Raw genomic sequence first — 16,074 nt, forward strand, 5'->3', positions numbered from 1 at the left:
TATGGCATAAAACAAACCTCAACTGAGGGTGGTGTTTCTTAGATAGGTTTCTTAGATAGGTGGTCTTACTCTAGAGCAGTTGAAACTGAGGTACAAGAAGCCACGGAACTTGTATTCTATTTATTCCTCATCTTCTAAAAACAAAAGACGCTTATGGAGATATGTAAAATGTCATAGGAGTTGGAGTTAGTTAAAGATGAAAGGCAGAGGTAGAAAACTAAGTCAGAAATAAAATTTCCATGCAAAGGTCATAGTCTGGTGAAAACTGAAGACCTAACAAAGGATCCTGGCTGTGTGGCTCAGTAAGCTGATGTTAAGAAAATGAAAAGGCAAGTCCAAGACTGGGGGAAAAAGTAGTTACAAGACATATATAATAAAAGCCTGATGTCTAGAATATATAAAGAACCCTCACAACTCCATAACATTAAGACAAAAAAAACCTGTTTTTTAAAAAATAATGTTTTATCTTTTATGGTATTCATAACATAGCTATGGTTCTCAATGCTCATATTTAATAAATAAGAGTCAATCAAAGGTCACTAAGGAAGAAGTTCGGAACTACAGGTACTGACTGCAACGGAAATGCTTCTCTATGTAGCATGCTCCCAGGTGAATGGAAACTTTATTTAAGAACAGTAAGCAACTCTCCCAAGAAATGGTGGCTAGACAATATGATATACAGGTTCAAGTTCAACAAATGTTTATTTTGTATATTGTGCCTCAAGCATAAAGGTTGATTACTGGTCTGGAGGAACTTCTGGTCTGACAGAGAAGTGAGACTTTATGTTTTAAAATTAAGATTTTAAAACTTAGATATTATATTAGTTTACTATTGCTTCTGTAACAAGTCACCACAAATTTAGTGACTTAAAACAACACAAATTAATTTTCTTACAGTTCTGGAAGTTAGAAGACCAGAATTGGCTAGAATCATTGTCTTGGCAGGGCTGTATTCCTTCTGGAGGCTGCAGGGGAAAATCAGTTGCCTTTTTCTAGCTTCTAGAGACTGCTCGTGTTCCCTGGCTTATGGCTCCTTTCCCCATTTTCAAAACCTGCAGCATAGCATCTTCAAATCTCTCCCTGAGGCTTCCATATTTAAAAGACTCGTGTGATTAAATCGAGCCTGCCTGGATAATCCAGGTTATTCTCCTATTTTAAGGTTAGCTGATTAACAGAGTTAATTCCAACTATAACCTTAATTTCCCCCTGCAATGCAAAATGACATATTCACAGTTTTGGGGGATTGGGACATGGGCATCTTTAGGGGGGCATTATTCTGTCTACCACAAATACATTCCTAAAATCACTTTATTTAAAGCAATTTCCAATTGCTCCTGTCAGTCTGCATAAAATAGTCTTAGAAGATTGAAAAGCTATAAAATACAGCTTGTGATTAACCTGGCACTAGTGTGCTGAAGGGGATTTCTATGACTGATGATGAAGACAATAGATTAAAGAACTTGAACCTGAATTAGGACAAGCCAAAAGACATCAGCTCTGAAAGCATCAGCTCTTGAAGAAGTATCCACCCCAGTGGCAGCATTCTCTCTGACTAATGGCCTGATTTGTAACTATTATTTCTTCTTATAATTCAAGGGGACTTTTGAGGTCCTTTATTAGACCACTAAATAATTACAATTTTTTAAAAGTAATTTATGAAATCCATGCCAATGCAAACTACCTTCTGTTCTTAAAGTACCAAAGAAAGGCTTCTGTTATACCTTGCCTCCCCCTTCCCCCAAACCCTTTCCTGATACTTTTCCAGCTACTGTCTCCTTTCTTTTAGCACTTAAAATCTTCCAATAGTCATCTGTACTTGTGTCCTTTACTTCCTTGTAGCTCATTTCCTTTATTTCTTTACAAATGCCTTTTCCTTCCCTTCACCTCTGCAATAAAACGCCAATGATTCCCTTAACCTTCCAATTACTGAAACTCAAAGGTCATCCCTAGTCCTTGAATTCTCCGCAGCATCTGGAACTTTGGGGGCAATGCACTGTTCTCAGCCTTGTTTGATAAATTTCTCCTTTAAATTCTCCTTTCCTTCTCGCCCTTGATGGAGCTTCTTTAGTGTCACAGATAGATTACTGATGTGTCAAAATGTTGATACCTCATCCTTGCGGCAGCCAGGTGGGGCCTGAACCTGCCAAAGTCCCTGGCGCTGGTTACTTCCAGCTTCTATCAGTCTCTCCTCCTTTGTACTCCAAGGTGCTTTGCAAATATTCTCTAATTGTAAATGATGTTAAAATGCTGAAAAGCACTGCCCCCTAAAGACATACTTCCTCTGGGCTTTACCTGGTCTTCTTTTCCCTGCCCTCTGTGCATTATTTCTTTTAACTTGACCATGCTTAAAAGTCACCAGAGGTACCCATTAAAATGCAGATTCCTGAGACACATGCCCAGGGATTTTTGATTCAGTATATCTGGAGCATGGCCCAGCAATATGCATTTCAGCAAGCATTTCAAGTAACCCTAATGCAGATGTTCCAAGGACCTCAAATGAATAAACACTATAATCTGTCCTCTTCAACCACTTTATCAGGGACTGTAGTTCAATTTCTGCTTGTTTTGATGCAAATGGTCTCCATTTATTTAACAAATATATACTGAATACCTATATAGAAGGCCCTGTGCCAGGCAGTGGGTATAGAGCCCTGAACTTTGGAGGGCTAAAATCAATTTCAACATCCTATTGTCCAGGAAGTTGTAATACTTTTTGAAGTACTCAGAGTATAAATTACAATGATAAAGCAATTATTGAACATTTGCCCATTTCTATCCAAATAAGTCTGTGTTTACTGAAGTATAGCTGATTTACAGTATTATATTAGTTTCAGGTATACAACATAATGATTCAATATATTTATAGATTATACTCCATTTCAAGTGATTATAAAATACTGGCTATATTCCCCGTGTTGTCCAATACATCCTTGAGGTTTATTTATTTTACACATAGTAGTCTGTACCTCTTAATCCCCTCTCCCCACCTCTCTTGCCCCTCCCCTGTACCCTCTCCCCACTGATAACCACTAGTTTGTTCTCTATATCCGTGAGTCAGTTTCTGTTTTGTGATAGTCTTTCATTTGTTTATTTTTTAGATTCCACATATAATGATAACATACAGTATTTGTCTTTCTCTGTCTGACTTATTTCACTAAGCATAATACCCTCCAGGTCCATTCATATTGTTGCAAATGGCAAAATTTAATTCTTTTTTATGGCTGAGTACTATTCCATTATACATATACCACATCATCTTTATTCATTCATCTGTTGATGGACACTTGGGTTTCTTCCATGTCTTAACTATTATAAATAATGCTGCTGTGAACACTGGCATACATGTATCTTTTCAAATTAGTGTTTTCATTTTCTTTGGATATATACCCAGGAGTAGAATTGCTGGATCATATGGTAGTTCTATTTTTAGTTTTTTTGACAAAACTTTGTAGTGTTTTCCACAGTGGCTACAAAAATTTACATTCCCACTGACAGTGTACTAGGGTTCCCTTTACTCCATATCCTTGCCAACATTTGTTATTTGTGAGCTTTTTAATGACAGCCATTCTGACGAATGTGAGGTGATATCTCATTGTGGTTCTGACTTGCATTTCTCTGGTGAGTAGTGGGGTGTTGAACATCTTTTCATGTACCTGTTGGCCATCTTTATGCCCATCCAGTGAATTTTTTTCCTAAAAATACTGCATTTTTCACTTCTAGAATTTCTATTTGGTTGTTTTTGTTTTATAATTTCTCTTCCTCCACTGAGATTTCATACCTTTTCATTCATTGTAACATATTTTCCTTTACATCATTGAGTAAAATTATAATAATTGTTTTAAAATCCTTCTTGGTTAATTCCAACATCTGGATCAGTTTGGGATCAATCTCTATTGATTATCTTTTCTCTGGAGAATGGGTCGCATTTTCCTGTTTGTTTGTTTTTTTTTTTTGTCAAGTAATTTTGGATTGTATCTGTAAATTGTGGCTATTATGTTTGGGAGTTATATATCTGTTATATTCAGGAGTAGTGTGGGTTGCTGTTGTTGTTTTAAGCAGGCAGTTATTCTGGCTGGCCTTAATATTAAAATTCTGTCTCTTGAGTGGCAGCTCAATTCTCAATATTGTTTTTATCCTTGGCTGAACTGCTTTATGTCTCTCCCACGTATACAGGTGTAAGGCTCAAATGGAGGCTTGTGCAGAATTTATTAACAGTTCTTAGAGATCACCCTCTCTGATTCTCTCCCCTTTTGGGACTTCACTCCTCATTTTCCTGTGACTGTGGCTGCACTGAACTTTGAGCCTGGTTCTTAGCTAGACAGTTTCAAGTCTTCTATCAGAGTTTTAGCCACCCCTACATAGCACAGATCAAGCTTACCCATAGGCTACCATTGCTTTCCCTTCTTCCAACTGTTGAGTCACCTCCAGTGTATGTCTGATTTTGGTCATTTTCCAGTACCTTCTACAGAAAGCTGTTTTTGTGTTTTATTCTGGCATTATACTGTTATCTGAAGGAGGGTTGGTACAACTGGAGCTTTCTTGGCTATGCTAGAAATGAAGGTCTCCTGAAGATATTAATCTCACATTCTATAGTCTTTTTTGTTTCATTAGTTTTGTTTCCTTAAATGTTGGTTCTTCTGTTTGGTTAGTGTAGCTTCTGTCTTTCATGATGTTAGTTTTCCTCAAATGTTTGCAGTTATTTACATATTTTGAACAAGATAAAGAAATAAATGGATGCAGGGACGTGAGTGGTTAAAAGTATTTTAAGTGAGTTTATAGATCTGAATTAGGAGGGAGAAGCTGCAATGTGTGCTTAGTCCTACAGTTTGGTTCAGTATTTGAGATTTCCTGTTTTAACCTCCTCCCCAAACCCTTTCAATCCAAGGCCTAATGGACTACTTTCTCTTTCTTCTATTAAATTAGCTTCTCTAGCTTTTTACAATTTTCTTTTATTTTTACTGTGGTAAGAACATTTCCTATGAAACCTACCCTTCTAAGAAAATTTTAAGTGTACAATACAGTACTGTTAACTACAGGCACAATGTTATACAGCAGATCTCTAGATCTTATAATTTTCTTTTTCCTTCGTTCCTGAGACACAGATCAGCAAAGGAGTACCTTGGGAGCAATAATTTATCCCCCTAAAAAGGAAATGAGGGGAGTGTAGCGTGACTGTAGACTTTAATCCTCCCCATCATGTATAGTTATTTTCACCTACCTGCTTTAAAATAGCAACACAAAGGAGAAAAAGACGTTGGGGTTGGAAGGGAGCTACAGATTGGAGGAAGGGGAAGAGGATATAAAAGACAGATTGGCATTCAATCATTTCAACTTCCTTTTAATGTGCCTTTTTATACTGCAGAAGCTCAAAAGGTAAAATTTAATTTCCTAGACCCCACTGCAGCTAAGATTCTGGATTTAGGTTCTGCCAATTATGGACAATGGATAACTGGAAGGTAGAGATGTGGGAGAGTCTGTATGTACTATTACTTCTGTTTGTTGGTAAACATGATCACAGAGCTACGTAGTTTTTCTGTAGCAGTATTAGCAACTCAGAGTGTCTCATCACTAGAGCTTTATGGGTATTGGGGGACAGGAAGTGAAATCCATTTCGCTGATATGGTTGCTAGCAGGTACACAATGGCTTTGGAGTTAGGAGTAGCAGCAGCTTCCCAATTTAGTGATCCCTAACTTGGGAAGTGGCAGTTGCTTCCCCAGTGGTCTGGATGTGATGGGACTTTGAGGGTCATTCCTGAAAGTTTAACCTAGTCTCTTTCTTCAGCCATCACAGTGATTCTCTAAGCCATCTAATGCCCTGTAATAAATCATTTTCTGCTTCAAGTTGCTAGACTAGATTTCGTTTTCCACAATATCAACGTAGGTGGGAAGGTTTACTCCTTTTATTTTCGTCAGCCTTAATCCCATTGCAGCATGTCTGAACAGTGCTGACTGTTTCAACTATTTTATTATCTTTCTTTTATGTACTCCTCAATATTTTTTTCTACTTTCTTTTCTTTCCCTTGAAGGGAAGGCATAGGTTACCATTATAGGGAGTCAAGGGGAAATTTTTTTTTAATTTAAGTTAAAAATAAAGTCTTGCTATTTGTGTTAGTCCTCTTTATAAAACAAAGACATTTGAAAATAGAATATCATACAGAAAATATTATTTGTCTTTTCTGCCCAATTAGAAGCTTCTTGAGGAAAGGGGACACATCTCTCTTGCTCCCTCTACTGTACAAAATTATCTGGCCCACAGATGTTTCTGGACTGACTGATGGAACAATAACCAAAAAAGGATAGGAAAAGAGCCATTGAAGACTTTTCAGCACTTTAAAAGCATTCAGATGGAATATAATGCCACCTTTAAAAGTGCAAGGCAGATATTTATGTATTGATATAGAAGGATTAGCAAGATATGTAGTATACCTCCATTTATATTTTAAAAATTCATGTACATATGCTTATAAATGTATAGAATATATTCCTAGGAGGCTATGCAGCAAACTGTCATAGTGGTTGCATTCTGAGAGGGTGGCTAGATGTTTGAGGGCCAAAGGTGGGAGGGTCTTTTTTTGTCTTAAATTATTTTATTGAAGTATAGCACATATAGAAAAGTGCACAGATCAATCACAACTGTACAGCTCAATGAGTTTTCCCATTTTTAAATGTACAGTTTAGTGTTAACTATATTTGTTTTGTTGTGAGGAGGGGTCTTTTAATTATGTACTTTTCTGTACCTTTTTGAGTTTTTGCCACAAGCATGTTTTACACATTCCAAAAACACATTTTTGAAAATGTAAAGCACCTTGATACTTTATAAAATAAGGTATTAATTGCTGGATGTTGGATGTTATTAAATTTTAAGAGATTTTCCTCATTTTTTAAAGTCTTATAGTGCATGTGTAAACATGGAAAATTGAAATGGGAAAAAAGTTCTACAAAAGTTCTACTCCCACTAAAATGCTGTAAAATAAAGTACACCAATTTATTTCTGTGAAAACCCTAAAGCTTGTCAAATTTTGGTATTCATGGTAAGATGTTACTAAGTTTTTTACTTCAATAAATTAATATTTCCCATCTGTTTTCAGTTAGGCATTAGTTTTAATTATATGCTAAGACAGAACTTTACTCCAAAAAATATTGTGTAGTTCTGAAGTCTTATTGCCTTAATTCGACTTGAACATAATTTCTGAAAATTGAATGTAGAAATTTATGTCGAATGTTTCAAATGATTAAATTGATTCTACAATAACTGGTGTAAAGGTGAGTGTTTTTAAGTTGTATAAAGGATTTCCAGCAATTATAGTCTTCTACTCAGAAAGCAGTGCCATTTCCCAGGTACATGTGATGATATTACAAAGTATTAAAATAAAAAATAAAAAGATGAGGGCTTCCCTGGTGGCGCAGTGTTTGAGAATTGCTCATGCCCCTGTCCGGGAAGATCCCACATGCCGCGGAGCGGCTGGGCCCGTGAGCCATGGCTGCTGAGTCTGCACGTCCGGAGCCTGCGCTCCGCAAAGGGAGAGGCCACAACAGTGAGAGACCCGCGTACCGCAAAAAAATAAATAAATAAAATAAAAAAATAAAAAATAAAAAAAGTATTCTCTAAATATATCTAATAGGGAGGCTGTTTATGAGAGTGTTTCCTGACTGTTTTGTTCTACAGATCTGTTTACTCTTGTGCAGTATCAATTGTTTTAAAGGAAACTGGTTAAGTAGAGAAAAAAATATATTTATGAATGACAAATAGCAGGTCCTCTGCATACCTGACCGAAACGATAATTTTCAACCACCCCTGCATTAGGACCACTGCTGGTCTGGATGATTGATCCATATTCTTAAAAACTGTAACATGTCGGTACTCTTACTTCTTCATTTGTTCTCCTACTGTCACTCCCTTGTCCTTTACACACCAATCCACTTGCGGACATTGCTCTGACTACTTTCCAGCCTCCTTCCTGCTGACAAACTTTATGCAAAGTCATAAAAGGAAAGTGCTCTCCAGTGTGTGCAGGTTGAGGATGCTCTTAATGCAACAGAACACAAAAATTTCAACAGGCATCCAAAAATTAAACTGTTCTTAACCAAATTAGTAACCGAATCTCTGAGAATGAAGAGTCTCTTTAGTTGAACGTTCAGTATTAACTACAGAAATGTACTTGTACTAAATTCATTTAGGAAATAGGATAAACTGAAGACACTAGAGCATTAGGTTTATTTAGAGATTATTCATATTTCATTCTTTCCAACTAAAAACAGACTCTAACATATTACAAATAATCAAGTAAAGATATTATACACACAATGAAGAAAAATATCATAAATAATTTTCCCATGAATTCTTACAGAATTTTTAGTTTTGGATTTTTGTCTTATTAATAGGAGCGATGGGCACGGAAACTTTAACAGACTACTATTCCTAGACCTGCCACCTGTTAAAAGTTTGAGAATCACTATTTTAGCAGAATTATAGGCAACTGGTACTATGCGGAAGTTGTGACAATTTAAAAATTAAGTGGGTCAATGGCACACAATGAGAATAGAGGGCAGAAACAGTTTCCCAAAATCAAGTTTCCCAAATCAAGACATGAAGATCAAAAGTTAGTTTACAATTAAGGAATCAGAATTTGGTGTATGTATCTCCCTACTTTTTACTTAAAGAGACAGAGTTTCAAGTAGTTCTAAGACAAATAAATGAATTGTCTAAGAAATAATTTCTAGTTTTTACCTTAAAAACCAGACTGTTCCTAAGTATTTCATATCTAGATGATATTCAATGCCAGATGATACCAAGAAATTGGAATTATTTTTAATTTTGTTAGATGTAAATATGGCATTGTGGTGATGTAAGAATACAACAATATTTTTCAGAGATGTATTTAGAAATACATATGAATAAGATGACAAGAAGTCTGGAATTTGGTTTAAAACACTTTGGGGACTTCCCTGGTGGTGCAGTGGTTAAGAATCCTCCTGACAATGCAAGGGACATGGGTTTGAGCCCTGGTCCGGGAGGATCCCACATGCCGTGGAGCATCTAAGCCCATGCGCCACAACTACTGAGCCTGTTCTTTGGAGCCCGCGAGCCACAACTACTGAGCCCATGTGCCAGAACTACTGAAGCCCGCACGCCTAGAGCCCGTGCTCCACAGCAAGAGAAGCCACTGCAATGAGAAGCCCACACACCGCAACGAAGACCCAATGCAGCCAAAAATAAATAAATAAATAAATTTATTTAAAAATACCCAAAATGCTTTGGAGACAGCAGCAGTGATAGAGATGGGTAAAGCAGGTGTAAATTTTGAAATTCTGGGTGCGGGGTATGCAGTATTGTTATACTGTTACACTTTTGTAGTATACATTCAAAATGTTTCATAAAAATCTTTAAAGAATAAAAAAGAAATAGAACTATGTAGAGTTAAAGAATTTCATACCATCTGATGTTTTTAAAATGGATGAGTCAAAAGAGAGTCCTTTTGCTGAGATCTCTGTACTCACTGGACTTTTAGAGCTTAGAATATGGGTACAAGTATGAAGATTAAAATATTCATTCTAACTAATATGCAGTTACTTAAGAAAACCAGTCACCTTCCCCCTTAGATACGTGGATGACATTCAACTGCATGAAGAAAGATACTTCATGGAATACTAGTTTTGCTCAGTGAATAAATGAGTATTAAATAGCTATTATTTTCCTATAGAAACATAACATTCAGTAAGATTTATTTTTCTGATTGCATTATAATTGGGTTAAAAATGCAGCAACTAAATGTGGCTCATTTAAAATGTTGCCCAGGTTTCTCTTTATTTAAATAGGAGTAGGTATATTTATACATAAAGCAAATGCTAAAAAAATCTTAATTTTTTTATTGACATGAACAAAAGGCTGCTTGTTGGAAAAAGCATTAAGACAAAAGTGGGCTCACAGTCTGGCTTTTGCACCTGTCTGAACCATTCAGGAAGAAACCTGGCTGGACCCTGAAGTGAGTTCAACTCATGTCTACCCAAAACAGCAGCTGCTTGGAAATAGGACGTTAAGATTTCTCCTGTTCAAGCTTGAATTTTTTTCTTTTTTTAACAAAGGCAAAATCTCTTGTGGTAGCAAGAAGTTATTTTAATATTTTAAAAATTAATCTAATAGAGTTTGTTTCCTCAGGTAGGAAGAGTTTTTACATTTTTCTACATATTCATATTGTTCTCTTTTGAAAATTAATGTTTAGGGACTTCCCTTGGTGGTCCAGCGGTTAAGACTCCACACTCCCAATGCAGGGGGCCCAGGTTCGATTCCTGGTCAGGGAACTAGATCCCGCATGCAGCAACTAAAGATTCCACATGCCGCAACAAAAGATCCCACAGGCCATAACAAAGATCCCATGTGCTGCAATTAAGACCCGGTGCCGCCAAATAAATAAATAAATATTTTTTTAAAAAGAAAGAAAATTAATGTTTTATTCTTCTAGGAAAATAAACTAGAAATATGATGACACTTTACAAAGCTAATACCCTATAAACGGGTCATACTGTGTACATAAACTGGTCTAAAGTAATAACTTGAAATGTGGCTAAAGATGTATATGAAAAATATTCTTTGTACATCCACAGGATGCAGTATTTTGCATCCACTAAATTCATGCTTTAAAGAATACCTAAAGACTAGGGAAATGCTTATGGTATATGTTGAGGAAAAGCACAGTATATTTATTTTTATAAATTTATTTATTTATTTTTGGCTACATTGGGTCTTTGTTGCTGCACGGGCTTTCTCTAGTTGCGGCAAGCAGGGGCTACTCTTTGTTGTGGTGCGCAGGCTTCTCACTGCGGTGGCTTCTCTTGTTGCGGAGCACGGGCTCTAGGTGCGCAGGCTCAGTAGTTGTGGCGCAGGGGCTTAGTTTCTCCGCGGCATGTGGGAGCTTCCCCTACCAGGGCTCGAACCCATGTCCCCTGCATTGGCAGGCAAATTCTTAACCACTGCACCACCCGGGAAGCCAAAACAGTATATTTATAACCATAAAGTTTGGTTCCAATTTTGGAGAAAAAAATTCATATATGGAAAATAGAAACGAAATACACCAAAATAATGATAGTAGCTAAAATCTTGAGTTGCATGATTTCCTTTACCAAATTTTCTATAGTCTTCAGATTTTCCATGAGAATGCATTTTCATTTAAATGAGGAAAAATTTACGTATACTATTATAATGGCCATACTACTTCTTTCAGCATTGCTGACACAAACCACAATCAAACAGAATGAAATTTAGCAGCAAACATATGTTTTCTACTCCGTTATATTTGCCTATCAGAAGCTAGGAAAAATTGTTGCCCCCTCCCCCGACAAAAAAATCTTAACTCCTAGATTGATTCTGGGTCTCTTGGGATAACCTCAACATAAAAGTGTTTTTTTTTTTAAGGGCTGGTAATGTTTCACTTCAGAATAAGTTTTTTTTCTTTAAGATTCTCTCAAATATACATATGTTGTATATATATATATATATATATAAATATATAAAATATTTATATTATATATACATGTAATATATATTTTTTACCAGAATTACAATTTTACTGGCCTGTACAAGAATATAGATATTTGTGCTTCTAAGTAAAAAAGCAGTACACTATTCTTTATTACACAAGGGTCTTAGATAACTGATACGGCAGTCCCATTCATCAAGGGAAATTCCTTCCTTCCACTATACATGGTAGTGGCATAAGCAGATTGCTATGGGTCTTTGATCACAAAAAAATGTTTCCTAGTCTCAGTAAGGTGTATGGGTCCATAAAGAAAATAGATCAGATGATATATTTTCAACACTAGAAATAATGCATACAACCTTCATAAGAGAATCTTTTAGGGCATGGACCATGACTTCTACAAATTTATAACAAAGTCCATGGGGCTGGGCATATAGTAGAAAACTAAGAAATACTTGAAGAATGAATTACATTTCCATAGGCAATTTTATTTGCCTACTGTTTAGAAGCACAGTTTAAAATGGTGGTGTGGCAGAAGGCTTTGATATTGTAAGAGATGTAGGAATGACTATGGCTCCTTCCCATCCTGTAGGTACTCCCCTACTTCTATGTGAATGCTTACAAAGTCACTGATAGAACTAAGCATTATGATATGATCAGATGGTACCAAATGGCATTCTTTGACTATGTCATAATCATGTTATGCTCCTTGGCTCCTAACTCAATGGTTCGTACTTAACGAGCCAAAGAATGCCCCGAACAGTCTAGCTTATTTAATAAGGCGATTTTGTTTTATTTTCTGCCGTGGCAATATTCTCAATCAAGAAAATATCAGTCAATGCCTGTCTTGTATGTGTAATACATTCACTTTCAACTCAGTAAATAGGTCAAAGCAGTGTCCTCTGACTACCTCCAAAGTGCAAAATAAATAAATTTTTAAAAATTAAAAATAGAGATTATAGATATGTAAATTTTAGCCCCTGATGAGAGCGAGGAGATAGAAAAAGTAACATCCTAAGAATATATGCAGGGCTTCTCTAACCAAAGACTGGTCATCACAATATGGTGCCCACATGAAGAGTTTGGGTGGCTTAAAGAAATGTTAACAATTTACTATGAAAAATAAGGCTGATTTACCTTATTAAAGGCTGTTTAATGTCTAATAGCTGATAAGTAGTAACATAGCTATTCTTTGTAGACTTGCACAATCAGAATTTCATTTCCGTAGCTCAGAAGATTCAAAGTTCATGTTTCTGTACAAAGCAGAAGTTTCTAGATTGTACTAAATATATGTAAACTTTTACATTTAATAATCAATGTTTTTTAGGGTGTAGGATAGATGCCAAAATCATTTTATTCTCAAATTAATTTTTCTGTCCATACTTGCATATTTCTATTCTTAAGAAAATGCAAACGGGAGGAGAAAGTAGTATTCTTGAGAGAAAACTGCATGCCAGGAAGTGCTAGTTTTTAGCCTTTGTGTTTTTAACCAAATTACAAGTATTATTTGTTTAAAAAGGTATATGTGAATGTATACTGTGAGGCAATTTTCACTGAAATAACTTCAGCTCTGAAACATATTATGACACCAAAAATGTCCCAAATATATAATAAAACAACAAACTTTAAAATATCACTTTTAAAGTTTCCCTTTAATTTTCTAATGAAACATTTAATATGTGCTATTATAGGAAGGTGACCATTAAAAATGAATATATTTGAATTCAAAACTAGACTTTGTTTTTTACTCAAATCTCTAAAGTGTTTGACAATTTGACACTGTATTTTACTAGTCCTAATTTATTTAATAATTCTAATTTTATATCCAAGAAGTATATACTTTTTGTCTGCCCACTTTTAATTAGTAAATTAGTAGAGTGTGCTTATTATTAATATCCCTGATTCTGAACTAATGAATTATTTAGAAAATGGTAGTATTTAAATTAGAAAGTGCCAACATCGACAATGGCACCTGTTGAATGCAAATACAGATCTTCCTCTACTTGTGATGGGGTTACATCCTGATAAACCCATCGTAAGGTGAAAATAACCGTAAGTCAAAAATGCATTTAATACATCTAATCTACCAAACATCGTAGCTTAGCCTAGTGTACCTTAAACGTGCTCAGAACACTTACGTTAGCCTGCAGTTGGGCAAAACTAACACAAAGCCTACTTTATAATAAAGTATTGAATACCTCGTGTAATTTACTGAATACTGTACTAAAAGTGAAAAACAGAATGGTTGTCAGTGATGGGTTATTCACGCTCGTGATCGTGTGGCTGACAGAGCTGAGGCTCACTGCCCCTGCCACTGCCTACCTCATCACAGTATTGTACCACATGGCGCTAGCCCGGGAAAAGACTGAAATTCAAAGTATGGTTTCTACTGAATGTGTATTGTTTTCTCACCATGGTAAAGTTGAAAACTCTTAAGTGGAACCATCGTAAATTGGGGACCATCTGTAACTACTTTCAGCAATCCAGCAATCAACTAAATACCACATTAACTACAAGACAGAGTAAAAGACGCCAGATTGTCATTAAACAATATCTCTTGAATACTTTCTACATGTCAGACATTAAAATAGCCACTAGTGAACCCAATGACCAGACACATAATGTTAGCAATAGGGGTAATATTTATATAAAAGATGGTGGGCATGGAACCCTTCTGTGTTCCTTAAGGTCAGTGGATGATTTAATAAGGAGCCTGTCACCTTTATCAATTCCTTATGCTTGACTTGTATTAAGTAGTGGATTCTCATTTTGTTTGGGGTTCGGGTAAAAGGGGTGGGTCAAATGACACATTACTTGAAATAAATATAAACTCACATTCTCTTTCTCCCTTGTCTCCCCTAATTATGTTTATTCTCTATATTGTTAATTGTGGAGCAAAGAAATTATAAGTCAGTTTTATAAAGTTAATTAATTTTATCCCAGATTTCTATGATATGGCTGCCTACATCTGAAGAAGGCTACGGAAAATGATGACTGAAAAACCTACTGACATGTAACTGATGGTCCTATCCATTCTAAGCCCATGGGAAGAGTGTTCTTTGATGTATGCCTACTACTTGTGGTCTGTTACTATTTCTGACCCTGACTCTTGGGTTCATTGCCTTTGCTCAGAAAGCGTCACCCAAGAGTTTAAATTACACTTTTGCTAGACGTTTTAAAGAAGGTACTAATTATACATTCATGGTTTAGTTTAGTTCATTGCTCTTTTGATATAATCAAAGACAATACAACTCAAAAGTTGTCTGTCATAATCTTCTTAACTGTCGCCCATTGTACTGATGTCACAATTACATAAGAGCCACTTCAACAGCTCAACTAATCTATGGATATATTTAGTCCCTACTCTCAGAGGCTTTTAAAAGAGCAAATCATAATCCAAAATTTGAAATGTGTTAAAATGACACTGGTCATAAGCGTCCCAACTGCTCCTAAACAAGTTAAAACAGCATGATAAATTTGCTAGAGTCCATACACCCCTTAATTATAATCAATAATCTTTAGAATAAAATATTAATCATTTAACTTTTTCTAAATTTATCATTTCATCTTTCTACTGTTAATTTTCTTTCAGTTATTACTTTTATGTTATTTGGTTTTAATATAGTACTAATACATTTAAGCCAATATAATATTTTTCTTTAAAAACAAACAAAAAAATCGATGTAGTAAACTGTTAACATTTTAACTTTTTAAAAAGATGGTCCCCAAGCTGCACAGATAGAGAATTTAAGTGATCAAAATAAATTAGGACAGCAAGTCAAAATTCAAACTGACAAAACACTTGGGTAAAAAAGTAACACAAATCTTCCTGTTTTAGGGATCACTAGATTGTGTTATTACTTTTATATAATCGACAAAGGAAGAACTAAAGAAAAAACAAGACACAGCAAACCCCAGAAAATTAGATCATAATGAAACAACTAATTTCTGGATGCCTTCGTCTTAAGGCATCATATTATTTCACTTGGAACCATTCACTGGGTTGGCACTTGTTTACCTGAGGTGTTCAGTGCACCTCTCTCTGCTTCCCTGTCCTATTTGTACTTTTGACAGAAAGAGGAGTCTCTCTCCAAACAAGGCTAGCTTTGTAACAAAGCAAGCAAAGGAAACAAACAGGGCACTTGGCAATTTCCAACCACTTCCAGGGAAAGACAGCAAAACTCTCCAAGTGCTCTTATAAGCACGTATTATGGAAAATACTTCTTTAAAAAAAAAGTTTCCTTTTTTGAAGACTTATTAAACATTCCCTGCCCCTCATTTGGAATAGAAGCAGGTGTGGAAAGGGTCCTGTAAGTATAATTCTCTGCAGAAGTTCCACCGAGAGGGCAGTTACCGTCGTCACCTGCAAAGCCTCTGCGGCTGCGAAGACGGGACTCCCAACACCAGAAGCACAGGGGTTGCGGATGGGGAAGTATCCGAAGTCTGGCCAAGTTGAGAGCAGCCGGCACACGGGTTTGTTGGGCGGGGAATCCCCCCACCTCACGCCCGGCAAATTTCTCTCCCCTCCTTCTCACGTCCCGAAATCCTCCTCTCATCTCCCTCACACGCCCCTAAATCTTCTCCGTTCCCTCTCACGCCC

General features: G+C 36.1%; 1 protein-coding gene across 1 annotated transcript in view; it reads right to left on the bottom strand.

Annotated features, from left to right (window-relative positions):
• Positions 1-16,074, bottom strand: part of MLF1 (myeloid leukemia factor 1) — a 37,981-nt gene that overhangs the window by 21,646 nt on the left and 261 nt on the right. The gene's annotated exons all lie outside the window — the stretch shown is intronic.

The sequence above is a fragment of the Delphinapterus leucas genome, chromosome 4, assembly GCF_059928025.1.
Source record: "Delphinapterus leucas isolate spDelLeu-1000000601 "Yukka" chromosome 4, BTC_Dleu_Yukka2, whole genome shotgun sequence".
Taxonomy (NCBI): domain Eukaryota; kingdom Metazoa; phylum Chordata; class Mammalia; order Artiodactyla; family Monodontidae; genus Delphinapterus; species Delphinapterus leucas.